The sequence below is a fragment of the Dryobates pubescens genome, chromosome 21, assembly GCF_014839835.1.
Source record: "Dryobates pubescens isolate bDryPub1 chromosome 21, bDryPub1.pri, whole genome shotgun sequence".
NCBI lineage: Eukaryota > Metazoa > Chordata > Aves > Piciformes > Picidae > Dryobates > Dryobates pubescens.
The window spans coordinates 12,902,453-12,930,056 of NC_071632.1; the positions used below are offsets into that span (position 1 = coordinate 12,902,453).

General features: G+C 42.9%; 1 long non-coding RNA gene across 2 annotated transcripts in view; it reads right to left on the reverse strand.

Moving 5' to 3' along the window:
- Positions 1-4,588: 4,588 nt before the first annotated feature.
- LOC128898297 (uncharacterized) overlaps positions 4,589-27,604 on the reverse strand; it is a 50,836-nt gene continuing 27,820 nt past the window's right edge. The window contains exons 2-4 of one of the 2 annotated variants that reach the window (XR_008462799.1): positions 12,861-13,016; positions 5,302-5,454; positions 4,589-5,082 (exon numbers count right to left, since the gene is read on the reverse strand). This is a non-coding gene — a long non-coding RNA (uncharacterized LOC128898297). Of the gene's footprint in view, positions 5,083-5,301; positions 5,455-12,860; positions 14,235-27,604 lie in introns of those variants that run through there. The other variant, XR_008462798.1, reaches the window with a different exon arrangement.

Here is a 27,604-nt window from a genome sequence, read left to right on the forward strand (position 1 = left end):
GGGTTTTGTCCCACTGTGGACTGTACTTTGCCTACAGCTGTTTATCTGGGCAACTATCTCTGGAGATGCAAGGTGTATATATAGAGAGAGATATTTGTAATAGATCTATATATACATAAACAACAACAGGAAAAAAAATACTAAAGAGCACATCTATGTGGACAGCCAACAGATGGGTAAGTGTACCTCCAGACACTCGTGCTGGATAAAATAGCATCACAGCACTCCTACCAGGCACATGTTCGCTTACTCATGGTTGGGCATCTATAGCTTTTGGTGTAGGAGACGTCCACCTCTTCACTACCATCTTGGCTCTACTAGGAGCTAGGAGTCATTTTGCCTGTTTCTTCTGTCCATGCACCTGGTTGGCAGCAGTGCCTCTCCCATCAGTACTCTCCACTGACTCCAAAAGCATTAAGGTAGGAAGCTACAAACCAGAAAGCTTCCTAGAAGACTCTCTCATTGTAGCCATGATTTTTCATCTGTTTACACTACTAAAAGGGAGGTGGTCAGGGACAAAATTCTAAAGGGGAAAGCTGTAAATTTTGTTTCTTAAGGGAATTTTAAAGGTAAACAAATGCTGCCACTGTGCAACATATATAATAGAAGAGGTGGTGTTCACTCACTGAGCACTGTGTTGTGCATGTAGATAATGGCATCATCTGCAGTTGATTCCTCTCACTCTTGTGTGGCTCTACAGTCAGGGTGCAGAATACAAAGACAAGGTACTGGGGTTGCTGGAGCTAATTTAAGAAAATTGATTAGTATTTTTTTAAAATAAGAAAATAAAAAATGAAGATGTCCACTTTCCAACTTGCTTAAGAGTCAGCTGCAAAACTGACAGATTTCTATTGGAAAATTCCATATTTGGTGAAAGGTTTGATGGAAAGAAATTCACAGAAAATTTGCTCTTCAGGATGCTCTGGTTCTAAAGACCCTTTTCTGAGATTTGGCTACTCTAGACTGAGGCTTTAGCCCAGTCTCCACAGCATCTCATTTGAGTAAGAAACTTCTCAGGTTTGGGTTTTCATTAAATCAAAGCTCAGATTGGATTCTGTGCATTTGCCACATGCTGGGTTCTGAGGGAAAGGAATTGCCACCTACCATGTCCAGAAACATTTAATCACAAGATCACCTCAGCCTTTGAGGAGCTTCATGGCTGCAGAGACAGTCACAAGTACTTTGCTTATCATTAGACTTAAAGACAAAAAACTAGAAGGCAATTCAGAGCCCAAGTGGGTGTTCAGAAGATTGTACCAGATGTCATTTTAAGTGTCCTCACTTTTGGGGCTTCAGCCTTAATGGCTCTTGGCCTGGGACTTGACATAAGCCCACTGGTTTTCTGTCCCACATCTAAGAATCTTCTGTCACCTGCCATTTCCCAACAGGACAGGACAGCAGTGGGCATTAAACACAGTGTTGAGTTGCTCACTTCTGTAGCTGGCTATCAGGGGAACTGTACCCCCAGTAGAGCCTGCATAGGTTTTTCTTGTTGTACCCTCCCCAGAAGGGTCCCAGGGTTTTTTGGCCCTGCCAACAGACACAACAGGGCTTGTATAACCCTGCCAGATGAGGCTGGGTCCAGATATTCCCCTCTGAAGGGGTTTGTGCAGATCAGTGCTGTTCAAGTTCTAGTGCTGCTTAGGTTCTACTGCTTCACTGTCAGCACAACAGGCAGCGGGGGATACTCTTCACCATCCTCCATTTAACCCATTGCCCATCAGATGCATTTTCTGTTTATTTCCTTCTTTTTCTGAAATTTTAAGAGAAGGTTTAGGATTCACTACTGTACTTGCTGCATTGGAGAGGCAGGATGAAGAGCTTTATTACTCCAGATCCAATCCTAACACCACCCTGTCCCACAGAAGGATGTTTATTGTTCTGTTCCTACCCAGTCATACTGCACAAGAGAGCTGGCCTCTGCCCCCGTGCAGGTTTGGGATATTGGACTCTCTTTGTCTTACTAGCCTCTGCCTGACCCAGCTGCCTGCCAAAAGCCAACATACTCAGACCCTGGCTGTGTATGTGGGATAATTCTTTCCTACACTCATCAGGACAGCCTGTGCTTCCACATGCTGATTCCTTTGCAGTCAATGCTTGGAAAGTCACCCCTGACAGCTCTAGGGACTGAAGTCCTTCATCTGCAGCACAGCAATGGGAGAAATTTTCATAAGGCTAAAAGGAAGTTGTCCTGCCTCTGTAGGTAACATGTTCTTGTTCAGCCCTCCCCTGGCCATGGCTCATGGCAGAGACCACAGGCACCAGGGGAGGTATTTGCAACAGCTTCATCATGTATCTAAATTACAGACCTGAATTACCAGCCTGAAGTTATCAATTCATCAGTGGTTGGAGGTAAACACTGTACCCTATGGCTAACCAATCCTGCTCCCATTGCTGCAGCTGAGATCTCACCTGCAGCATTTAACCAAGGCACTGACTTTTGTGTGAGCTCTGCCCCTTTCTCAGAGGAAAGTGAGCCTTGGCATGTCCCTTCCAGTCCCCTGACCAGGTCAGGCCTCAGTCCATCCCTGGGGAGCGCAGTTGCACGGCAAGCTGCACTGCTGGGTTATTAGAGTGCAAGAATGACTAATTTTCACAGATTCAGTTAGGAGCTTTCATGACAAATTGCTAAAACATATCAAATGTACATGAGAGAACACTCAAAGGTGAAACGCTGGAAACATAGAATTATTCTCGCTCTTAGCCTTATCCAGCAGATGCTTGACTTGCCTTTTCCATGCAGCACTGCTGGTTGCAGGAATGACGCTCACAGCGTGTTGTATAGAATTGGGCCTTATTTTATCCATCTGCATTTCTCCTCTAAATTATTGACTTCTCCAGTTCTGATGATTAGGTCAGGCGGTGTCACATGCTTCAAGTACCGAGGCCAATTAACGCCCTTTCTGGGTGACCAGGATTGCTGATCGATTAAGCTGCTCCATCCCACTGAGATTCCTTGCTGTTGCAAAGGCAGACCTGTGGTCATATGAAATACACTGAAACAGAATTAATGAAAAGGCAGGCCTGAAGGACAGCCGAATTATTTTTTATTTCTGGAAGGAACCCAAGGAGGGGTTTATTGGACTCCTTTTTCCAGCACTTGGAAAGAAATAACAGCTGTTATTAAAAAGAAAGCCTTTTGGAGAGGGGGGGAGTAATTCAGCTGAGCAAAATGGACAGAAGCAGCTAAAATACTCTCCAAACAAAATATCCCTCTTCCTTCCAGAAAAGGCTGGAAGTGACAGATCATATCAATAATAAAATTGAGGTTTCTTCTAGAAAGTACCCACATTTTGCACACTTCCATCTACCCAGGAAAGATGTATTTTTAAGCTGTACAACACATGCTCCTCAATTTTTCAACACCCAAATTAAATGAAATTAACTGTGTATAAGCATGTACAGCTTGGTGCCATCAGCAAACTTGCTGACAACGCATTCAATCCCGCTGCGTGTGTCACTGATGAAGATATCAGGCAACCCTGGTCCCATTATGGATCCCTGAGGGATATCACTTGTCACTGACCTCCATCTGGATATCAGGGCATTGACCACTACCCTCTGGATGCAACACCCAACCAGTTCCTCATGCACTGAACAGTCCACCCATAAGCCCCATATTTCTCCAATTTAGAAATGCTGTGGGTCAAAGGCCTTACAGAAGTCCAGATAGACAACATCTGTAGCTCTTCACTGATGTAGTCACTCTGTCACAGAAGGCTGATCAGGCAGGATTTACTCTTGACCCTGGCTTATGCTAGCCATCTTGAATCACATCCCTGTCTTCCATGAACTTTAGCATACCTTCTAGGAGTATCTGCTCCATGATCTTCCCAGGAACAGAGAAGAGGCTGACATCTCAGTAGATGTCCTCCTTTCTACCATTTTTTGTAAACTAGTGCAATGTTTCCCTTTTTCCAGTCACCTAACTGCCATGATTTTTCAAATACCATGGAGAGCAGCTTGGCTACTAAATCAGCCAGTTCTCTTAGGACTCTGGGATGCATCTCCTCCAGGTCACACAGACCAACGTACACTCAGGTCCCTGAGGCAGTCACAAACCTGATCTTCTCTCACTTTTCTCCCTGCCTTGTAGTCCATCCACTTGAAAGATGAGAGCAGGCATTGCCAATGAAGACTGAGCTAAAAAGCCACAAAGTTCATGTGTGCTGTGAGTCACCCACTTAGAGCAGGGCCAGAGAAGGGAGCTGAATCACTGTATGACAGCAACTTTTATCAGCTTTTTCAGGCAGCTGGAGCCTCAGGCCTCTCAGAGAAGCTCAGCATAGGAACTCTACCACATTTCACATTAAAAAATGCTCAACTCTCCATTTTCTTTTTTGTAAACTGTCAAGAGAGATTTCTCTGACACTAATGCAAGCTGAACTGACACTGAAGTTTACAGCCTCCAAAAAAAGAAATTATCAGTGAGAGTGAAGTCAGAAATGGGGCTTGGGAAAGGCAGGGCAAAGCTGGAGTGGAAGGCAGGCAGAGGGTCCCTCCTCCAGAGTGGGAAGCTGGAAGCACCATAGTGGGAGAATAAAGCACACGAGACGTGCGTTTTCTTGCAGTTACTGTTACTTACCCTAGGACAGCCATAATGTCCTCAGCTAGGATTAGCAGCCTCTGTGCCATGCACAAACCCACCACACAGGTCTGCTCAAAAGACTGAAGCTTAACTGCATGAGACAGGTTAAAGTTTAGGATGGAAGGAGACAAATTATTTATTTAGCTGAAGGTAATGTTAAAAAAACCCTGAAGAGATTCCCACTCTAATAGGCTGGGCTTGCTTGGCAGAACATCTTTCTATGTTTCTAGTCTTGACTCATCATCCTGGGATTTTCACAGACAGCAAATCCAGTCTCAACTTGGCTGAAGATCTGACAGAGCTCTGTCTATGCAAAGCATCCTGTTAGCACCACTGAAGATTTGGATATAACAGCCTCACACAGGACATTGCAAAAAATGGGATGATGCTGTCTCCAAACCTTCTCCTGGGTATGTGGACGATTTCCCTTGTGAGCTATACCTTCTGGCTCCTTGGCGTAGATGGTCTCTAATGCCAGTCAATTCATCAGCTTTCTGCAAAAAAAGAGAGTAATTTTGGAAAGCTGAAACATGGTCTTAATTAACATGCTATTGCAGTTAATCTGTTTTACCAATCCCTTAATACAGAGAATCAATAGTTACAGACATCAAAGTTGATGAGTTCCCTCATAGGAAAAGAAAAATCTATAAAACATAGACAGTTACACTTCTCAAAGCAGCAAATTAAAAACAATGAGTTCTACTAAACCTTACCCCAAGGTGAAAATTGCTGGTGGTTTAACCTAGTGTACAGCTGGCTCCTGGGCCAGCGTTGATACACAGCCCTTCAAGCAGCAGGAGGATTCTGACAACTGCCTTCAGAACTGTCCTAGCTTGAATGACACCTCAGTGCACAACTTGGTTGATCTGCAAAGTAATAATACTTTTCTTAGTACAAAGTAATAATATTTTTCTTAGTATGGACCACCTAATTGCAGGCAGCTGTGGCAGTTATCTAAATACAATAGCAGAAACATTTAGCCTTACAGACTTGTTGACAGCCTCTCAGGCACAGTATTAGCTGGATTTATCTGACTTCTGGTGTGATTGATGAAAGTCAAATGTGAATCACAAGGTACTTACCTGTCAAAAGATTCTCTGCCACAAAGTGTAATATTTTTCAGTTTCACAGTATGCAAGAAAGATTTATGCCTGCAATCATTTGGTGACTTCTTTAAAATTCTACAGACTGAAAAAAATCTGAGACCTGGCCAATTTCCACCTGTCTTGGTGGAGTGAAAACTCTGCCAGTGAGGGTAAGAGCTTCATCTGTCTTTGGAGTTGGTTATTGTGGTCTAAGTGAAGCAGCTCTTGAGTTAGTCATCCATACAGGAGATGCTCCTTTGCCTCTTGTAGAGATGAGAGAAAATGGCCACATTACTTGGTAAAATGTTCTGACATGATTTCTCACAGCAGATGCATAACTATTCCTGATGGTGCTAGAAGACCTAACTCACGTGCCACAGTGATAGGACCCATTAGAAATATTAGTTACAATGGAATGGTCAACTATTAAGGAAGGTACTGTCAGAAATGGAGCCTGAAACAAACCTCCACTAATACCTCCTTGGATGTTGGTGCAAGAAGTATACAGCAGCCTCAAAAGAGTATTTAAGCAAAATCCATGTTTTGTCATAGAGACAAGTTGAGCTGCCAAAACTTGTGAGCTCAAGCTGCAATTCCTTCAGCTTCTCCATGGAGTAGCTCTACAACATGTCAGTGAGGGACACAGGTGGGCAGAGCCAATAGGACAGCTTTAGGGTAAAAGGGAGGAAAAGGACTATTTTCAGCCTGCAAGGGAATATGCAGGAATTGAGGCTTACTGCTGATGTCTGATCTCATTTAATTTTTAGACTTACAATTTTATAACTGTCCTTTTCTCTGCAAGTCTGCTACAAAAGGCCAACAAAATGCTCATACTTCTCAGACAGCTTGAATATTGGAGCATTTGCTGGGGGAAGAGAGAGTTGTGGCTCTGGCTCTGGGAAGACAAACAGCCATTGATCAGCAACTTGCAGTTTCAGTGCCAAAGTCTTACTTCATTCCTTGAAGCCTTTCTATGCTAAAAGCCATTTCCATTAGGTACTTACAGCTCCCAGAAAAGAAGACTTAATCAGGCAAGTTCATTTATGAGCCATCCAATGGGATACAATTAATCTGCCGGTACCTTTCCTGGGACATTGGCATTGGTGTGATCATTTTGAGTGTGAAATCACCAGATGAGAGCACATATACAATAAAGGTCTACATTGTAGCCAGCACAGGTTCTCCTTTATGCTTGACATTTCCTATAGGAATATTGTAATTTTCTAGCCCTTAAGGGTTTTTTTGTATTTTCTTTGAAGAATAAGTTTTGCAGAGGTACCCAAAAGCCCCCCAAGAGTAGAGTAAGGAACAATGGATCAGCATAGCACTCAATCCCTGCTTAGAAGGGATACCATTGTTTAAGCCTTTATTTATAGCTATAGCGATCTGAACATGGCTTTCAGTCAGGAAGCTGAGCAAACAAGTACCTTCTCTGTAAAGGAAAAGCAGTCTTTGTGGTCTCAGCACCTCTGAGCAAATAGCTGGATTCATGGCTGGGACCCTTGCTACTGCACATGGGCATTTGAGTTACGTTGCTTTTGTCGTGCATCTGCCTGCCTGTCTGCCTCAGGGGGATACGTGGTGGGAGGGTAAGGTTCGTCACTGTGAATCCGGTTATGAAAGTAGAACCATTGCTGTACATCTCCAATTGTCACAACGGTGTCAGAAACATTCTCTTCTGATTTTCTGGAAAAAAATCCTTGCTGCTATCCACCTGTGCTACTGATGTGACCTCTCACCTTTTGAGTAGCCACTTCCCAAAGTGATCTGTTTTACTGGGCTTGTATAACGATTCTGGGGTTTAGTGAAACTTCAGTACAATTTGCCTCGATCCGCAATGCTATTTCCTGTGTCATGATGGCATCACGACAATGTCTGAACAGGGAGAGGCAAATGGTCTGGTTTCTGGAACTGTGTTGTCACTGGGGGAATCATAGATGTTCAAAGTGTTAAAAAAAAAAAAAATAAGAGGAAGAAAACAAGAAAAATCAGTTAAGTTCTATTCCTCTTGGCATTAAGCAACCAGATTCCCAAAGGATTTTTGTAAAGCATCCCCCATAATATCTGTTTCTCCATCTGATTAAAGTCTCTTCTTTGTTTAAAAATAAATCTCCTATTATTTCAGTTTTTCTAAAAATATTCACACTTTGCACTGAGATGCTGCTAATTGGTGACATCTTTGTATTCTTACTCATTTCTCACCAAGCAGAAGACTCCGTCTCTACTGAGACTTTGTGTTGGTGTTAAAAGCTTTATGCACTGGATGTACCTTCCCTGTTTTAAGGAAAACAGAACTTGGTGAGGCTTTTTTAACTCCTGAACATGCATGAGATTTTGAAGGTCATTTCCTGCAGTGGCTCCTGGCTTGCCTTATTACCATTTTCATATGTTTGTGTTTTCTTGATATGACATCCCCTTTAAAACAACTGAGAGAAGAAACTGTGTTTTAAAGCTGTGCTGGTGAAGCAAAGTCACATCCATGAATAACTGGGCCCAAATCCAGCGCTGTAATCTATGTGGGCAGGATGCAGACCCATTAATTCCATGAAGAGTACATGTGTAGGGCATTCCTGTGAATAAACCCAGGGAAATCAATGCCTTCTAGTAAGTTAAATTCATTGGCAAGAACAGGACTTGCATACGGGATGAGAGTGACAGCACATACAGAATGAAATCCTGGCCCTGTCCATGTCAGGGATGAGAGATTTGAGTCAGTAGTTTAGATTCCACTCATGGTTGGTTGTTTTCTTCCCCCTAAATTTCAAAGACATGCAATTATTTGCACAAGTAGAACAGGTCTGGCAAATTCAATAAGGCAAGTTTTTGATAAAGGTCCTCTGCTAATTTTGTACCAGACTTGGAACAAAACAACATAAAACAAACAAACAAACAAAATACAGAGCCTTAGGTTGTTGAGATTAATGAAGTCCATTTTGGAGGCATCCTGAACTGGATGCATTAACAAACCTATTTAAGCCAAGAAAGCACCAACAGACAGATCAAGCAAGGTGCTTGATTTAAGGGCTACAGCGACTGAAGTTCACACTGAGGAGCCAGAAGTAAATAAAGTCACAGTGCAATGGGGATGCAATGGGCTGCTAACTGCTCTGGGTTGAGCAGATACAAAGCACCCTACATGGGAAGAGAAAGAAAACGGGAAATCCTTCAAGAAGATGCCAGGCTGACATTGCATCTATACAGTAGAGCATGGATGAGCAAGCCACCTCTCATTAGCACTTCCATCTCTCATGCTGGGTTCTGTAGTGTGATAAAGAATTTGGTTTAGCAAATTAGGTAAGGGAAAGAGAATTTGGAAATGACACCCGCAATGATTGATGACACTAATAAGTACTGTGCCAGGGAGATCCCCTTCCCCCATCAAACAGGGCACATGCACACATAAGCATCACTGTATACAACATACTTGAGGGGAAATGAAAAATGTCCACAGCAGCCTTTCTCCATGCAGTATCTGTACAATGCTGCTAAATATACACACGCTATTCATCTAAGCAGAAGCATGCAAAGAAGCACACAATTTATATGCACAGAAAGAAGTATATTTTAAAAATCCCCCTGTACACACATGTCCCTTTACTAAAACATAATGGAACTAAACCGTGACAGATGATTGTTAACCTTGTGCTGCAGGAAACTTTAGCTCAGTTCCCTGGTTTTGCCTCATCTGAGGCAAGATTCAAACCCTTGCGCGCAAGGTGCTGTGTAGAGGAAATCTTTTTGCTTCGCCCCGTTCATTCAAACAGGGAGAACTGGAAGTGGGGTTATGGCAGGATGTGGGAAAAGGAGGTGTACTTCTCTGCTTCCAGTAATTCAGAGTAAAATTTAAGCCTGTCTGTCACACATCAGTGCTTTAACTACTAAGCTGTATGGGGATGCCAGGATGGCAAGACGGACAGATACAGGAATAACTATTGGCTGTACTTGTCCCTAGGCTGTCCACTGGGTAAACCATGGCTCATATAGTTGTCTTTCCAGGGTGTTTCCAGGGCACTAGAGAGTCCAATTCTGACTTTGAGAATCTGTTTTCATGTCCTGTTTTGGTTTGAGCTGGAGTTCTTAGCAGGTTCTCAGCTAAGGGCAGCACTGATGTTCCTTGGACACACTGGAGTGTGTGGAAGCTTAATAATACTTCTGTGGCTGCAATAGCCCCCAGCTGGTAGATCTGGGTGCTGAAGGATACCTAAATACCCTTTGAAGAGCTGGCCCTCCGTTGCTATGGTGATGGAACTGTATAAAAAGCTACATGGAATGGAATAAAATACTGCATTTAAATTGATCCATGGAGATCTACAAGTTTATTTCTTTTCTAGGTTTCATATTGATGCAGACTGGTGTGTGCCTGCCATGGTTTCAGTCTGCTTCTGTGGTTTGATTCATGGGATTAGGGGGAAATGGCAGTGCACGATTAGCTCTGTGCAGCAGCCAGAAGCTACGGTCAAAGACTTGTTGAACAGTGAGACCTGGAAATGCTGCTCTTGCCCACTCATCAGGAATGTGTTCATCACCTAGGAAGCAACTGGCAAGTGGCACTAGAAGCTATTTGAAAGATGGTTATAGATATGTGTGTGTTGACAGCAGACTTCTTTGTTGCAGACTAAATTTGGGGCTATTGCAACATGGATAACTGCAAGCCTGAGACTTTGGCATTACTCACTCCCAAACCCAGTAACAGTAAAAGTAATGCTGTCTTGTTTCCTCTGGGTATTTCCTTCTCTCTTCCTTACATTTTAATCAGGAGCACTACTACTGTCAAGAGCTGGATGGGGCCCAACACACAAGCTCCTTGGTCTCTGTAAGAATCATTTTAGGGCATAACAAGACTTTGTTTTGCTGTCAGCTGAGCAACAGCTTGAGCCTCCTTCCAGCAGGTTCCTTCTGAAGTTATCCCCAGCTCTTTTCACCATGACAGGAGACTCATATTCAGTCCATTCTATATAATGGTGAACACAGCTCTTCATCTTATACCAGCATATGGACAAAATTCTTCAAGTTTTCTGATGCATTGAGGTTTAGAGGAAAACTTTTGCTCTCAGATTTTTTTGTTGTAGTCTCCTGGTCTGACTCAGACCCTGTAACTCCATTTGTGCTACAAGTAACAGATACAAAGTAAAAAGGGGGGGGGGGGGGGGGGGGGAGGAGCCCAGAATTGTCTAAATCATGGAATCCCAGAAATGTTGATTGGAAATAACATTTGGAGCGCTCTAGTCTCCATCTTCCTACTGGGGTGGACCCACATGGGAGCAGGTCTGTGGCTTTGTCTAGCTGAGGCTTGCAAACATCAGAAAGTACAGGCTGCATGACTTCTGTGGCACACAACTCCACTGCTGTGCCCTCTTGCTGAAATGCATTTTCTTAACACCCAACCTGAAATCCCAAATCACATTTTGTGGTCTTTGCCCTCGTTACAGTGCCTGGCAACACCAAAGATTTGAGTCTTACACATTTCTAGCTGGCCATAAAGCCGTTTGAGTTACAAGTGTGTCCCTTAGCCTTCTTGCCACAAAGCCAGAACAGGTCCAACTCCCTCAGCATCTCCAATGAGCTCCCAGACTTACAACACTTTGGTATTCATCCACTAGACCTGCTGCAGTTTATTCCTATTCCTCTTCAGCCAGGGATCCAAACTAGACATAGTATCATAGATCAGCTCTCACCAGAACCCAGTATTCCATTCATTGCTGGCCACCAGCCAGACAAACAAGCCATTGATTACTCCCCTTTGATAAGTGCAGTTTTCTCAAACTGCAGTAAGAGACCTGTGAAACTCTGCCACATCATACCTGAGTCCTTCTGTTCCATCTGGGGAGCGCTTCAGAACCAAAAGCATCAACACCATGGCCAGCTTTATCACAGAATCATGTCCTTGACTGCATGAAAACATGCATGGGCAGCAGGCTAAGGGAGGCGATTTTGCCCTTCTACTCTGCTTTTCTACTCTGCTCTGCTGACACCCCACCTAGACTACTACATCTAGCTCTGGGATTCTCAGCACAAGAACCCCAAGGAAATCCATGCTGGAGTGGGGCCAGGGGAGGTCTGCAAAAATATCCAGAGGAACTGAACACCTTTACTGAGAGGGCAGGCTTAGGATTCAAAAAAGTGGCACCTCCAAAACCATTCCTTCACAAAGCCTCATGTTCCCCAAAAATCTGTAGGCATCACAGCCTCAAGAATCAGTGTTTCTGAGGCAACTAATGCTCTATTTTCAGATGTGCCCAAAAGTTTCTCGGTTATAACAGGTCTGAGCAGTTCAACATCTATTTTGGACATGACTCCTGTTGGTATCCACAAATTAGGCATCTGTCTTGCATGCAGGGGAGCCTAAACTAGTAATTCAGGGGCAAAAGACCAAATGATACACAGAGAGAAAGACAGTAAACAAGCAGAGAAGTCTACTGTGACAACTCACTGTCAGTCCCTTGTCAGCATCCCCACAGATCTTCTCTTTTTCAGGATATTGGCTGCCTGTACCATTTTTTCTTCATCCAACATTCAAATTAGAGTGATCAGAGGCTGACCTGCAGAGTCTAGTTCATCATGATTTTTTTTCCTACTGATTACATAAATAATCACAGGAAGGAAAGTGCCTTTTATATTAATACACAATTGCACAAGCTTTTGTAAGAACGTAAGGAGAAGTATGTTGAGTGCTAAAGCCATGCTTGAGTTGTCTTATTTATCTTGTGAGTCTAAAGGCCTGTCATCTGCAAAGTGACAAAGCTGTCTGCTTAACCTGAATGCATCTCCATTTTGTAACCTATTAATGCATTTGGAGTGCATGGCTAAACAGCGGCATTTAGTGCTGATCTTCCTCCTGATACTCATTTCTGCAGGTTCTGAGAGAGTCTGTACTTTTTTGTACTATTTTAGTTTTTTGAGGGATTAATGGCAGAACCATGGGCAAATCCAAGGGATTAAGATGGGGTTCTTTGTTAAACAAAGGAAATGTGCAAATGTGAAGGAATAGGCAACCTGCCATGCAAATCAAAACTATGGGGTCAAGTAGAAAATAGATCTGGAATTGCCTAGAGGAATGTGATGAAAAGAGGCTTATGTCTTGGAAAACGTGACAAAATTAAGGTTATCAGCTTCCTGCATTCAATAAAACATAGAGAGTGTACTGTAAGGTCAGAGTGATGGGAAAATCTGCCTTTGGGGTGACCTACCTTGTCTTTGGTATTCAAGGAAAGATGGTCAAATGCAGCTCAGAAGCTTCTTCACCCCACTTAGTGAAATTTCTGAAACAGACTCCCCCAGTTTCATGCTAATGATGGGACTTTCCAACAGCTGATTGAAGGTCAGAGCAAAGAAGATTGGAGCCTCTGTTTGGGTGCACAGTTGGGATAGCAAATAGAGAAAATGAGTCATCAGCTCTAATATTAAACATAGATGTCTTTACATTTCCCAGAAATTAGTCTCTGTACCTAGGCTCTGCAGCCACTCAGCCAGCTGGCACAAGAGCTCAAGACACCTTTTGAGTACTCTTTCATGTCACCATGGCAGAAGTTTCCTCTGTTCCCTTCTCTTCTGGCACAGTTATGGAGCCTGCTTGTGGCTGGCCAGAGTCTTCTCAAGCTTCAGATCTGTGTTCAGCATCACAGCTGGGTCCTGCTGCTACCAGAGCTAATTAGAGTCCTGCAGGTCACTGCCTTCATGAAGATGTTTTTGTTGTTCTGGGACTGAGTACCCTGTTCCTTTGCTACTGGCACTTATCCTGCTTTCAGCACAGAGCCCTAAAGCTCCAATATATCAGTGATGACAGACTCCTAGTACAATAATTAGGCTCAAACACAGAAAGAAAGCAGCCTATTTTCTCCTACCACTGCTAGCATCACTTCTTAGGTCCTCTTTCTCCCATCCCAGATTGCTTTGTGGTATGTGCAAAGGTAGCATGCTCTAATTAAGGCATTTGGGTCTAGTTTGTTGCATTCACATTAGATTGGGAGTCAGAAGACACCACATATTTGGTTAGGTAAGAAACAAAATCCATTCTCAAAGAAGATGATGTGAAACTGTTTTGCTGATCAGCTTCACTGGTACTTATCAAGAGTTGTATCAGCGCAGCATTTAGAATTAGGCCCTTTGTGCTTAATTTTCAGGGAAGGTAAAAACCTTTTCTGAATAATTAAAATCTGTGAATATGGATTGCATATTGTCCTGGAGCCTCTGGAACTACATTCACTGGGGTGTTGGTGGTATCTAACTGCAGCTCTGTGTGCTAACTTCAGCTATCCTCAAGACCTCCTTGGTACCTAAATTACATAGATATCCAGGCTCTCCCCTCCTCCACAGAAATCCCCAGGGCACCTGAATTTCAGCTACAACTGCTCCCTATCTCGGGCTCTCAAATCAAACATTCCCTCGCTTGCTGTGCTCAGGGGAGCTGAGCTATTCCATGCTGCAATAAAGATATAAATATTCATTAAGTCACAGGGAATAAGAAGTGGTAAAGAGTTGATTCTGTAGCCTTCAGGGTTGGATCCTTACCTGCACTGGGGGAGAGGCATGGCTGGGTCCCTTAGTCCATGAATACTGAATTGCAAATGCAAAGGAAAGGGAAATATTTTCTGGGATTCACTCAGACAGCTATATCCTATCTCTCTCAGCATCCCACTGGCAGAAAGTCTCCAGAAAGAGAGATCTGGCTCTGAGTTTCTGTCCCCAAACAGACAGAGCAGGGGTTTGGTCTCAAGGATTATTGGAAGAACAGGTAAAAGGGTGCATAGTGGGGAGGATTGTTTGGCTGTACTTTGTGAGAATCTGCAGGGAGGTGGGAGGAAAGCAGGCTCCAAGGAAAGCTGCAGGATGCCCTCCTTTGGGAAAGGGGAAAAAAATTATCAGTGAAACATGTCAAGCAATCTAGAGGCACCAAATTGCAACTGAAGGTCTATCTGTGCAAGCCCAGTGCCATGGCACCTGGCAAACTACCAGTGGAAAATTTAATGTTTAAAGAATTAAATGTTTCCTGTGAGGGCAGAGGAAAGGCTTAGAAAATTTACATTTGGACTTAGAACATAAAATGGCTGTTGGTATCCTAAGCTGTCCTTGTGAATCCAATTCCAATTTTTTATTGTAAATTAGTGTTCTTAACCACTTGCTCCTTCTCTCCAGGATTTTCTAAAAATAGTAAGCATAATAATACAAGGGGGGAAACCACAAGATCCACAGACCCTATGGGGCAGAGCCAGCAGCACACAAACAATCACTCTCCCCCCAGTTGAACGGCAGGCACTTACCAATGTCACGCTAATTCCCCATCTCTGCTCTTGTGATATCAGCTAGACAAAAGGAGCCAAGCAAATCCCTGGTGTCATTCCAGGGAAGTTATTTGAGCTACCTCAGGCATGGGTTTGCCCAGCACAGGTACCAGTGCAGAGTGCGCTAAGGTGCAGTTATCTCCCCAGGTGGATCTGCACCTGCTCTGTGGTCTAGACCAAGAATCTGTCTGTCACTGCATTTCTCTACTTGTCGTTTGGATTCCTGTGAAATATATGCTTGCCTCTTCTGTTTAACCTTTGTCTTCCAGTTTTTGTTTGCCTTGTGAATTCTCCCTAATTAGGAACCTTTCAAATTCCCTTGCGGTCTCAAGTTTTCTCATGCAGAATTTGGAATTAGTGCATTTTTGTGGCTAGTTTTCAGGGCCAGGCTCAAGCTTTTAAAGTGCTAAAATCACAATTAACAATACTTTGCACTTCCATACTGTTTTTTTCTTTTCCTCTGGGGATCTCACAGCACTTTATAAGTAGCAATTAATTAAGATCGAACAGTGTAAGGGGAAGAATGTATACGGACACATTTCTTTTCCACCATAAGAATGCAGCCATCTCAGGGGTAGATAGTAACAACTGGTTTAAGAGTTTCTACAACATATTGAATACCAGATGATAGTTTTTAGACTGGTGAGTAAAAACAATACAGTACCCAGTTGAATGTGGAAAAGAGATTTGTAGAATCAGAATGAACTTGCACAAATGAATTTTAACGACGATGCCAAGGTCAGTCCTCCTCCCACCCGAGGCCACAACGCAGCTTCACGTCTCTTACAGAAACAACCCGGTCGCGTAACCGATTCGAACAAGGCTCCTCGGCCTTACGACTCCTCGCACAGCGCTGGGACTCGGGTTTGGTCCTAAAGCAAGAGGAAATAGCGCCACCTACTGAACCACCAGCCCCACCAACCACCAGTGCTCAGGGGGTGATTTCCCAGCCAGACGCGGCAGTGATACCCACGCCCAGCACATAAAAATCCAGCATGTTTTCTAAATGCTGTATCTCGAACACATACACAGAGAGACAGACACCAGGAGAGTCAGTATGCAGAAAAGATGCAAACTTGGGCTTGTGCACTTTTGTACACTTTTTATCATGGTGATAGGAAAAGACCTGAGGGTGGACCGAAGCAGCAGCTGGAAGCTGTGTATTTTGAGGGCTCACGATAGCTACCAGTGAGGTCTTGCCTTTGCACTCACAGCCTTCAGAATATTAATGAAGGAAAGAGTGTTTATTATTTTCAACACTCTTTCTCCCTTCAAGGATGGTATTAATGATGTAAGGAAGTAAACAATTCACCAAGCCTCAGAGCCCTAACGGTTATTAATTTCCAAGGAATTATCCTCACACCAATTTAGGAACCGGAACACTGGAGAACAGCGTGAATAAATACGAACACAGACACACTCTGGTTTACAAATATCAGTCACTGGCCTCCTTCATCAGAATTACTCCTTTGCAACAACCACGTGCTTGGACATTGACAGCTAAATTCATGCAGATTTTGCCTGAACCTTGCCCAGGTTCTTTGCTGTAGCTGCTGGTGCAGGTGGTGTGCTTAGGGCTACTCATCTCAAAGCACCCAAAGTGTAAGCAAACTGGCACCTACACCTTGCCTCAACTTCTAGATGAGTCAGGACTTCTGATACCACCAGAGTGTCATTTCTCTATTGTTATGGCTGCAGCATGCTGGGGCATCTCTGCTTTTATGGTTCAGTATCACTGGATAAAAAATGGGCTGGATCTGTGGTCAGCTGTTGGTTGGTTGCTACCCAGTTCCCTCCTGCTTTCTGTCTCTTCCACGTGTCTCTTGACTGACTGGTTGTACCATGGCTTGGCTTGAAAATAAGAGTTTGTGAATGCTCATGGGTGAGATATAGGATGGTTTGCTGATCAAGGCAGGCACCCTGGAAGTTGAAGAACATTTCTACCTCCATCAGAGGAAAGCTGAGAACTAGATGCTTCCCATCCTAAGTCAGTGCTTTAACTACTGCCACCTAGTTCAAAACATGAGAGATGGCACCATCCAGTACTAGATTTTAGCCTTTAGGAAAGGGTGATGAAACAGATTTCAAAGGTGTGAAGACAACTACTGCTTCCAGTGGTTCCCCTCTACTTTCCTTATACCTCACAAATAAAGGAGTCAGTAGAAACCTCTGCAAGTCTTCAAAGTTACTTATGCCTCTGCATTGTCTGGCATAGAGCTTTAGGCAGCTGTATCTCTCTCTTTTTCCTTCTTCCCAGCCCCCAAAAATTTCATCCCTGCATTCAAATTAGACCAGTTGGCTGGCAATAGTCCTCATTACCCCTTAGTGGTAACTCATGACAGTTTTATGCAGTCCTAGGAGACTAAATTTCAGAGAGCTCTGCAAAATCCAGGCAGAAAGGTACATTTCAGGATCAGCTTTCAACAGACCTTAAGAGCACAAAGGCTCATCCTTATTACAGGCAAAATTAAATTCTGCAAAAGCAAAGAGAAGATTTAGAGGAAAGGTGTAGGAAAAGATGGGAGAAAACAATCCAGGAAAAGACTGCTTTTCTAAGTTCTCTCTGTGGGTTACTGAACCTCTGTCTGAATGCTTCATGAGTGGGGAATGGGAGATGCTGCTCAGGTGAGAGAAAGAAGGAACAGGCCTGGGAAGGAGACATGGACTTGCTTCATGAGTTGTTGCCGAGAAGGAAAGGAGATAACCCCCAGAACAGCAAGTGTCTCCTACATAGTCGACCAGCAGCTGTGCAGATAGAGACTGGCCAACCCAGGGACTGTGGCAGTGCTGTGCCACATACTTTGTCCAAGCAAGGCAGTCTGCCAACTCTAGCTACCACAGGGAAACACCAGCTGTGACTGTCTGTAAAGGTAGCCCTGGAGGAATGAAGACAGGGGAAAGTTTCTATCTTGGAGCATGAATTTTCCCCAAAACTCTGTGGTGATGCAGAGATTCATCTTGCTGAAGCCTTATAGAGATATGGGACCTTCCTAAGGAAGCTCTACTGTGCACTGTGGCAGCTATCCTTTTCAACTATCATCATCTGAGCTCATCTTATTGACCTGTTGGGAAGGGAATTCAATTTTTTGTGAAAGGGAATGGCTGGTTTCATTTTCTTATATATGAATCCACGTTCAATTGCAAGCTGTTTGTAAATGGTACAGAGCAGAGAGGTCCTAATCCTCCCCAAAGCCCCTGGGTGTGCCTCCACTAAAGGAACAAATAAAAATAGTGATTGCATTAGGTATCCATTCATCAAACCTGGGTGCAGTCTAAGGATGCTGCTTACTGTCCCTCTGTAGTGCATTATCTTCCAAAACAAAAATAATTTCAAATAATAATTTAAGATTCAGGTTGCTCAAAGCCAGACATGCATAAGGGCAGGCTGTCAACTTTCTAGCACCAATTAAAGTATTGATAAAGCTTCTGGAGTAGTGACATTAACAGCATCTTCTTACAAAGATACCTGCAGGTAATATCAACCCAATTACTATTGAATCTGAAGTGGGGGCACTGGTGAGCCTGCCTTAACAAAATTACCAAGATACATTGAATTATTTCTACCAATATGGAAACTTATATAATAGCAAAGCACTGAGACATATTTGTCTTTGTTGAGAAAAGCTGAAGCACAGATGTTCCCCAGGCCATTCTGGCCCACGTTGGTGATAAATTCAGAGCTCTGGATGTTTCAAGTAAATACATCCTTAGCCACACTCCTTCTGCTGTCCCTACTGATTTTGATTAAAGAAACAGACCCTTGAAGCAAAGAGATAGCCACCAGCAGAAAGGTGATTTATATCTGAGACACCACAGTCAGGAAGGCAGCTTAGGTGGGATGTCAAACGAAGATGCTTTTACCACAAGCCATCCATCTACTTCCACTCCTGTAGCAAAACCCAGTGACCAAGCCAGTATTTAACATCCTCTGGACGTATTCCAGTCAATTCAGAGATGTTAGCTTCAGGATGAGGAGAGTGGGGAATGTGATGAGACAGGAACAGTTACAGGGCATTTCAGCGTAAACAAAAGGAAAGGACACTGGATGAGAGAAAGCTGTAATGTGTTCTTCTTAGCCCCATGTGGAAAATGCTGCTACTCTCTCCAAGTCTGAGTGTACCCTTTAAACAGACCTTTTGATGTCCTAATGTGCCCCAGACACGCTTTGTCACTATTTGTATACATACAGATACCTATGGATGTACCCATACAAATGTATCATTTTTCTTATTAGGTGATCCAAAGGAACAAAAAGCACACAGGGTGAACAATCCTACTCAAAGACATTGCTTTCTCCATCTAACTTGCTTTGGTAGATTGTTATATTGTGCAGTGCTATCTTCTCACTGTTTTCTCTTAATTATCCTTAATTCTATTAAACAGACAAACATCAACTGCAAATAATGCATGCTTAATTATGCAGTGTTGGTGGTTGATACTGTATTAGCATCAGCTTTTCTTTTAATATTTTGGCAGCACACAAATGAAACTGCTACACTATGTTTAAATAGCCTCTATCAGAAGAATGGTCATGAAACCATCATATCCACAGTCACCTCACCTCTGCCCGCAGCAGACCAGCAGGGATGGTAAAAGGGAACAGTTCCCATCCCAAATGAGCTTCCAGATGCCCTTGCTTGATATGGATCTGAGGTTAGGAATTGGTTGCCAGGTGACCCCCAGAGATAGGCAGGAAGAGCCCTCATGCAACACAAAACAATCATTTTCAAAATAAAGCAAAAATTCTCTGGGTTTTGTCATCATTATTATTTGTAATCGCTTCTGAGGATGGAGAAGGCTTGTCAGACCAGATGGGACCAGAATGTATAATGAATGACACAGTACATTGCACAGGAACCAGAAACTGAGAGCAATAGGGCTCCAGGACTGTCACTATTGCACTAGTGACAAACAGATCCACAGGGAAATATGTAAAAGATGCAGCCATTTTCACAAAGACATTGCAAAGATGCCTTACAGTGGGCAACATTTTTCATGTGCAAACACAAAAATGTGGTGCAATCTGGTACAGCAGCCACTGGAGCTCTACCTGTGCTATGGTAGACTTGCTCCGGTCCTCCAAGTATCTAGGATCTCCTGGGGTTTGGCTTTGTGTAATGAATTTGCAACTAAAACCAGAATAATTGGGTTTATGTTGAACATGAAGAACTTTGTCAGATGAGATTTATTTTCCTAGGTATTTTCCTTTGCTTTATTGTCATTATCCTTTCCATCTACATGCTCCCTGTGCAGAAGTGGTACATATTCCTGCTGTTGCACAACAGCTAAAACAGATGCCATAACCATGTCCTTATTGCAGAGGCCACAAAACATCTCAGGATAGCACTGTGCCTTGCCCTTGGGAAGCTTCCATCACTTACCAGCATCCAGGCAATAAGAGGCACTGGACTGATTCCTAGGCTGGAAGGCAGTGAGCCCAAAGGGTGGCTGGGAAGTAACTAGATAGGACAAGCCTTTTATACTGAATTAGTCAAACTGTTCCAAGCAGATTTGTCCTTGTGTTAATTTACAGGAGTGTTACTTGAAGGCAGTGCATTTGTTCAGAATGAGACTATAAAGAGGATTTGGCCCTTAACCCACAGAGTAAACACCATACCAAACACAACATGCCAGATGCAGTTGTCCTTCCAGACCCACCCAAAATACTTTAAATGGGTTCAGCAAAATACTTCTCAAGCCACTGCTGGCCCTGCTTGGTCTCCCAAGGCCCTTTTTGGTGTGAGTGATCCTGGGATGGTGCAGTGGTGGTTCGTATTGCCTAAAGTGCCAGGAGTAGAGACACCTTTCTTTGCCATCTTCATACAGTGACCACTAAACAAATTGGTTAAGAGCTTAAAACACCTTCATGGTGCAGAAGCAGCTCCCTGCATTAACAAGGCTGAGTCATACAGACCAGAGACAGCTTTCCGCTAATGCGAGACTGGCACAAAAGCTGAATAATGAACAGAAGCTTACACTGCTGCTGCTGCTGCTGCTGCCTTTACTCCAGGCCTTTTTCTATTCTAGCAAGTTCTCAGGCAGTCACCATTCATGCACAGGTGCAACCATAAATGGGCCAAATGTGGAAGGCAGGGTGTGACTAAGCCCAAAAATGAGCGACACAAATGCATTATTCATGCAGAAAGCTTACAATGCTCTGCAATTCCTTTCTTCAGAGCAGATCACTCTACTATCAGCATCAGCTACATGATTCTTTATTTCTGACACCTGCTTTTGTTTCTTTTCTACCTCAAAAGCGAGGTGACCTGGGTATTTACATGCAATATTTGCTTGGGTCAGATTTCCCAGCGATGCTGGGCAACTCCCTGGGACTTTAAGGAAGTGGCAGTGACACAAGTGGCGACAGAATCCAACCATCTTATGCCACCTGCCCCTCTGAGCACAGCAGTGTGTCATCAAGAACTTTGATAAAGAAATGTATTAGAAGAAAAGAAGGGCAGTAAAAAGAGAGGAGAAGAGGAGACTAGAGAAAGCAAAAAGGGAAGGTGAGGATGGGAAGAGACAGGAACTCCCATTCAACATTAAAAAAACTGGAAACTTGACTTCCTTGTTGAAAATAATAGGGATTTTAACAGTTAAAAGGTTTTAAAAGGTCATTATGCATTTAGCAGCAAAAGAGCAATATGAATTTCTAAGCAGCAACATCTGGAAGATCAAAAGAAATCATACTTCAATCAACATGAAAATCTCTGCTCATTACATGCAATCATATTTAGTTATTAATAGACACCGGCTAGACACTGACATTTTGCACATTTCATCCTATGATGCGCCAGGGACACTTCTGGCATTTAGTTTATCATTTTCATCAGTGTCATGGAAAGAGTGACCGATATGACCCCAAAAAATCTCACACTGTCAGTCACCGTAAGTGAATTTATCAACACATACAAAATGGGAATCCACATGGGAGTTTTAACTGTTTGCATACTAAATCACTTCATTCTTCACACTTAAAAAAAAAGAAAGAAATAAAGAAAAAATCAGGTTTGCATAATAAATAATGATAAGGGCCAGCAGACAATTATATAGGTGGAAACAGTATGCAAAATACTTAGAATTCAAATTTGTTGTGTGAATATATCCAGAGGTTGCTTAAGTAATCAGCTCGGTGGCTGCGGTACCCATTGTTAGAGCTTAATGCAAAAGCTCTTCAGCTTACATTAAACGCAGCCCAACTTAAACCGCAGTTGGCACATGTCCGATTAGTCTTTGCCTTTTGTTAGACAGTTGCAACTGATTCAGACACAAAATTATCTCAACATTAAAACTGAACGGTCTGTTGTTTTAATTCAGAAAATGAAGAGGTATCTGGGAGGAAGAAGTCAGTCCAAAAACAATGTTGACTCCAACAGGAGCGGAAAAGGAGAGCGTTGTAAACCAGCAGCCCTAGACTAAACCTCTGTGTCGCCGTGCGAGAGGGAAGGCTCTTAGCTGAGAGTGGCTGGCTAAACTGGCACATTAGATTTCATGACTGAGTTTTGTGTGTAATAATTGCATTAAATAAAATAATGGGAGTGGGTTTCTTCCCAGCTTTACCGATCACTATGGCAAACATGCTGAGACACTTCAGACAAAAATGTGATTTTACTTCTAATGACAATTATTTTTGCTCTGAATTGTAATTTAGTTCATTAATTAGATCTGTCACTGCATTTTCTATCTCAGTTATTGCATCCTTTGATGATTTTACCAGAATTATACTTCTATCTATGCCACTTTGCATTCTATGCTTTAATAATTCTTCAGACAAATATGCTAGGCAGTTGATTACATTTTGTGGCAGCATTAATGTAAACCCTCTCCTGTGTTACATTGATTCAAAAATCATGCTGATCACTGAACCAACAAGCTAAGCCAATACCACTCTGAAAGAGTGAACTACTCAGAGGAACTCAGCCAGGGACATACTGTGGACATGCTTTTTTGGGTTATTAAATGGGTATAAACAGTTACAAGCAATCATAAATGAAAACAAGATTTAAAAGAAACAGTACCTTGAATGCTCTAAAATTCATTTAGGTAACAGCAAAAGGAGATCTTATCTGCCAAATGCTTTCAAGGCAAGCTGGGGTGTGATTATTATATATTAATGAGCTGACAGATTTTTAATGATCTTGCCATTTTGACAACTCAAAAATTAGATTTTTTTGATGTGAATTCTGGCTTTTTGCTGACACAGAACTGTGGGTGTAGTTAGAAATTCACTTTTGGAATAAAGACAATACGATCAAAGCAGCCAGGTTCAAAACCTCTCCAGCACTTCCCAGCTACCCAGTCCTCCAAGCCTCACTGTGTGTCCAGACATCTGCCAGTCAGGTGCTGTGTGACAAGGATTACAACGCAAAGTTCTGGTTCTGAAAATACCCACCACTAAACATAGCTGTTGTGGCAGTGAGCAAACCCACTGGGCTATGCTAGGTTGTAATTTCATCGTCTGCCCTGAACAGACAACAGCTTGTAGCTGCCCTGCAGCAGGACCAGATCAGGGCATGGTCACAGTTTCCCTCCTTTCCTTGCTCAAAGCAGCAGCATTTGCAGTGCTTCTTTCCCAGGAATTATGCCTCCGCTTTTCCCTCTCTCCTATAGGAAAGGGATCACAGAGCCAGGACTCCACAAATTACCTAATTCTGCCTGCCACCTTCTTATCCAGTTTGGCCCCATCCCTAAGAAAATGTACTTGATAAGATTTTTATTAAACATATTCAGCATGATTTTAAATGCCTGGTTTAGAGGCATTGTTTACTGTAGTGCTAGATTTTGTCAGCGTGACTGTGCAGTGTCCTAGGAAGACAGCCCATGATCCAGAATTCAGCTTTGGAAATGCTATTAATTTCATAGTAGTGCACTACAGGACTTCCAGGACACAGGGACCAGATAATCATATCCCAATAGTCTTCCTCCTGCATTTAAATTCATCCAAGGGGGCTGAATTTTCAATCCACTTACCATGGGCACAGGGTAAAAAATTTTATAATTGTTAATTTGTAATTATTTCTTAACCTCCATGGATTTCTTTTCTGTAAGTGGATGCTTTTTGAAATGTTGGGCTGCAAAACAGAAATGGAAGACCTGGACAATGGAACAGTGCTCATGAAGCACTCAGAAAGGCCTTGCTGGGATGGGAATGAAACACTCAATGAACACAATCCCCATCAGGAGACCGTGTGTTATTCTATAATCCAGGCAGTGAAACTGAGCCCTCATTCTCTTTGTTTAAATCCTTTTCCATATGTTTTTCAATCATTAAAAAGTACAGTTCCAAATAACTAGACTTTACAATGATAGATTTTAATCTGAATTGTTAAAAATTCCAAGGATCTGACTGAAAATGGCCAAGAATTCCTTATAATGGTGCCTTCTAGACCGAAGCATGCACCTCAAGCAGGAAATGCTGGTAGGGATGAGCTCGTGGGCCTGGAAGTGGAGTTACAAGAGGTGATGTCTGGCAATATCTGCCATGTCATCTCCATGGATTTGTGTAATGTTGTCATGATTTAATTTTGGCAATTTCTCTTCTCTACTATAAATGTAGCTAAAAAACAAAGAATGCGTTCACTCATGGGGGTTTCTGAACCAGTGTTTTTCTACCCTGATAAACACATCATTCAAAGCACTGATACTTTATTGTCTACTGTGCTCTGCAGAGAGGGAAGAGAGGGTGAAAAAAGGAAGAGTGGTTAAACAGGCAAGGCAGAGTAAGCTAAAGCACATGGTCATGTGGGAAAGACAGGACATTTGGCCAATTTTTTGCAAAATTAGACACTGAACAAAACAAAGATATTGAAAGTATAAAGCTGTAGGAGCACCACATAAGCAGGGCAGGACAGGGGTGCACTTGAAATTAAACAGAACAAAATAATAATACTAGTCTTATAATGACCACTATTTATACCTGCTTAAAGCTACAGATTGCATGCTGACCTGCAGGTAGAGGGACCAGTAAGGGAGCACCTTTGTATTGCAGTAATGCAATCCACATTCTTTGGATGTAGTATGGTGTTGGCCCTTGTCCCCTCAAGAATTTACTCCCTGCATGCCCTGCTCCAGACATGGGTAGGTCACAGAAAAGCACTGGTTAATTCAATGAGAACTAGACAGGCTCTTCTGGATGAGGACAAAAAGCCCCGAGAAATCCTGGGGCACAGCATCCCCACTGGGCCAGTAATTAAGTGGAAGAGGGAAGAAGGGGGAGAGGAGTGCCAGGTAGTAAAGCAGAAAAGAAAAGGAGCAAAAGTGATTGCCTTTCAGCACAAAAACTGCCCTGTGACATCTGGTCAGGATGCTTGTAGAGCAGTGGGGTTTGTATAGGTAGAAAAACCCAGACTGATGGAGGCCTGAAGCAAAGCAAGGTGGGCTATCTGTGGGAGGACTGTCAGAAGGGATGTAGTCACTCTGAAATAGAGATGCCTCCGCACAACACTGGTACCCGTGCAACTCATTCCCAAACAGAGTCATGCTGCTTCATAAGTGGTTTAATTAAAGCAGAAGCAAAATGTCAGCTTGAAAAAAAGAAAAAGAAAAAAAGAAAAGACTTTTGTGTAAGGACACAAGGCAGCTGATGTCAAAAAACAAAAGTTACAGGAGAGGGGGAAAAAAATCCCAACACTTCTATGTTGCCAAAGACCTTTCTCACTGGAGGGAATTTCGGTTGAATGGTTGCCACTGCCAGCAGCTGGAGTTGCAAACTGAGCAGGGGAGCAGCAGGGTTCTCATTCTCTTGCCTTGCTGACTGAGGGCTCTGACAATCCAGGTCATTATTTTCAAAGGCACAGCTCAAAACAGTAGGCCCAGCACTTGCTGGGCCCACATTAGTCCATTTACAGCATTTGTACCAGCCAGCAACCAGGATTCTGGCAGAGACCGAGATAAAAGCCATCTCAGAAAGAGGTTTGGTGAGCAGCAGTGCTGAAAAGCACTTCTGTTTTCACCATCCAAGGGGAATCTGACAAGAAATCCAGCACAAGGATGCACCCAACTGTGGTTATGAGGAGGCAGTGCAACGGGGAGAAGGACTGAGTTTTACTCAGGGAGGAGAAGCCATAGGTGCCTATCTTCACTGAATGTTAACAGCAGGTTTATAGATTTCCACATGCACTTTGGAAAGAGGATTGAAGAAACTGAACTTGTGATTGCTGCTTTTGCTCTAGACTGGCTTGGGCATCTGAGCAGTTTCCGAGCCGCAAAGCAGCATCCGCCTTTACTCACCCTCATGAAACCACAAATCCAAGTCCAAGTAGCAGCTCAGGAGTTGATTTTGGAAATGGCAAGTCAACTCATGACAGAAAGAACCACAGAAGACCTGCAACAAGGGTGGTTATTTTTGTTAGATGTTGTTATAGCTTTTCTAGTCTGAAAACAACTGTAAATAAAAATCCAGCAAAATTTCCTCTGACTGAGAAATTTCACCATGGAACAAATTTACATGCCTGAGTTATAAATTCAGTGACTTAACAACCCTACAATGGAAATGATAGTAAAATCCATCCTACAATAGTGCTATGGGGAATATTTAATCCTGGTAGAAATTATTCCCTTTGTCTGGTTATGGTTCCTTTCTTCCCAAGCTAGAAATAAATATATAAGTTAAATGGAATAAAAATGCCCACCTAATTGTGCAGATGCATAGTTAATTAATCACTTAATTTAACCCACTTAGCTTCAATAGGAAAGAAATATAATCTGACAGTCAAGGCAGCAATATTTTTCCATTCACGCTAGTGTTTGAAAACATCTACATTTTTTAAACAGTGCCTGCATTCAATGGGTTGATGCTAATGTTTTTGCTTAATTTGGTTTTAGAAAGGTTGTATAACATTTAATAGGTAAAGCCTGCACCCTGGGTAAAAATAACAGTGCCATTATGTGTCTGGTAAATATTAACAAATTTGATTAAAAAGAAATATGTATATATTTGTGGAGAGACAGATTAGAGAGCTACTTAGCTGATAAAATTTGCTTTGGGCTGCAGCTTGATCAAAAAAAACCCATGTGCTTATGACTCCAGAGTACACACATTGCTACAAAACATTGAATTGTGTGGTTTGTTGTATTTTAAATCTAAGACTCCCATGTTAATGGCTCTCTGGTATGCATTAACATAATGCAGCATTAAACAAGCCACGCTACACTGCCTCCACAGCGCGTTTCTGTCCATCAGTGGGGCACTGGGCACTGGGGACTTGATCTGTAGCTCTGTGCAGCCAAAGGCTGATCTGCTTGTTTTCACTTGCTTCCCAGTCAACAGAGCAAGTTGGCACCTGCGCCCCAACAGAGCGCTCACATAGAGCACTGCTGAGCAGGTTGTGCTGCTCTGGCTGTGCCTCTTGCTTGACACTTGCTAACCATAAATGAAGGCAAAGGTGGATCAGTCTGACTCAGGGGGCAGGCAAAACTGAGATTTAGCCTTGAGGATGAAGGGCTGGGGCTAGGTTGCTAGATCCATGCCCGCTTTAGAAATCTTGGAGCTGAATTCACTGATCCTGATATTGTTAGGCATGGCAGAAAGCACCCCTTCTTCATGAGCTTGGTGTTTCTTACCCTGGATAGTAACTACTGCCCTCAATGCCTTTGATACCATCAGCAACAGCGGCAGATCTGTTCTCTAAGCCATCTGGGCTGTGGCTCATAGA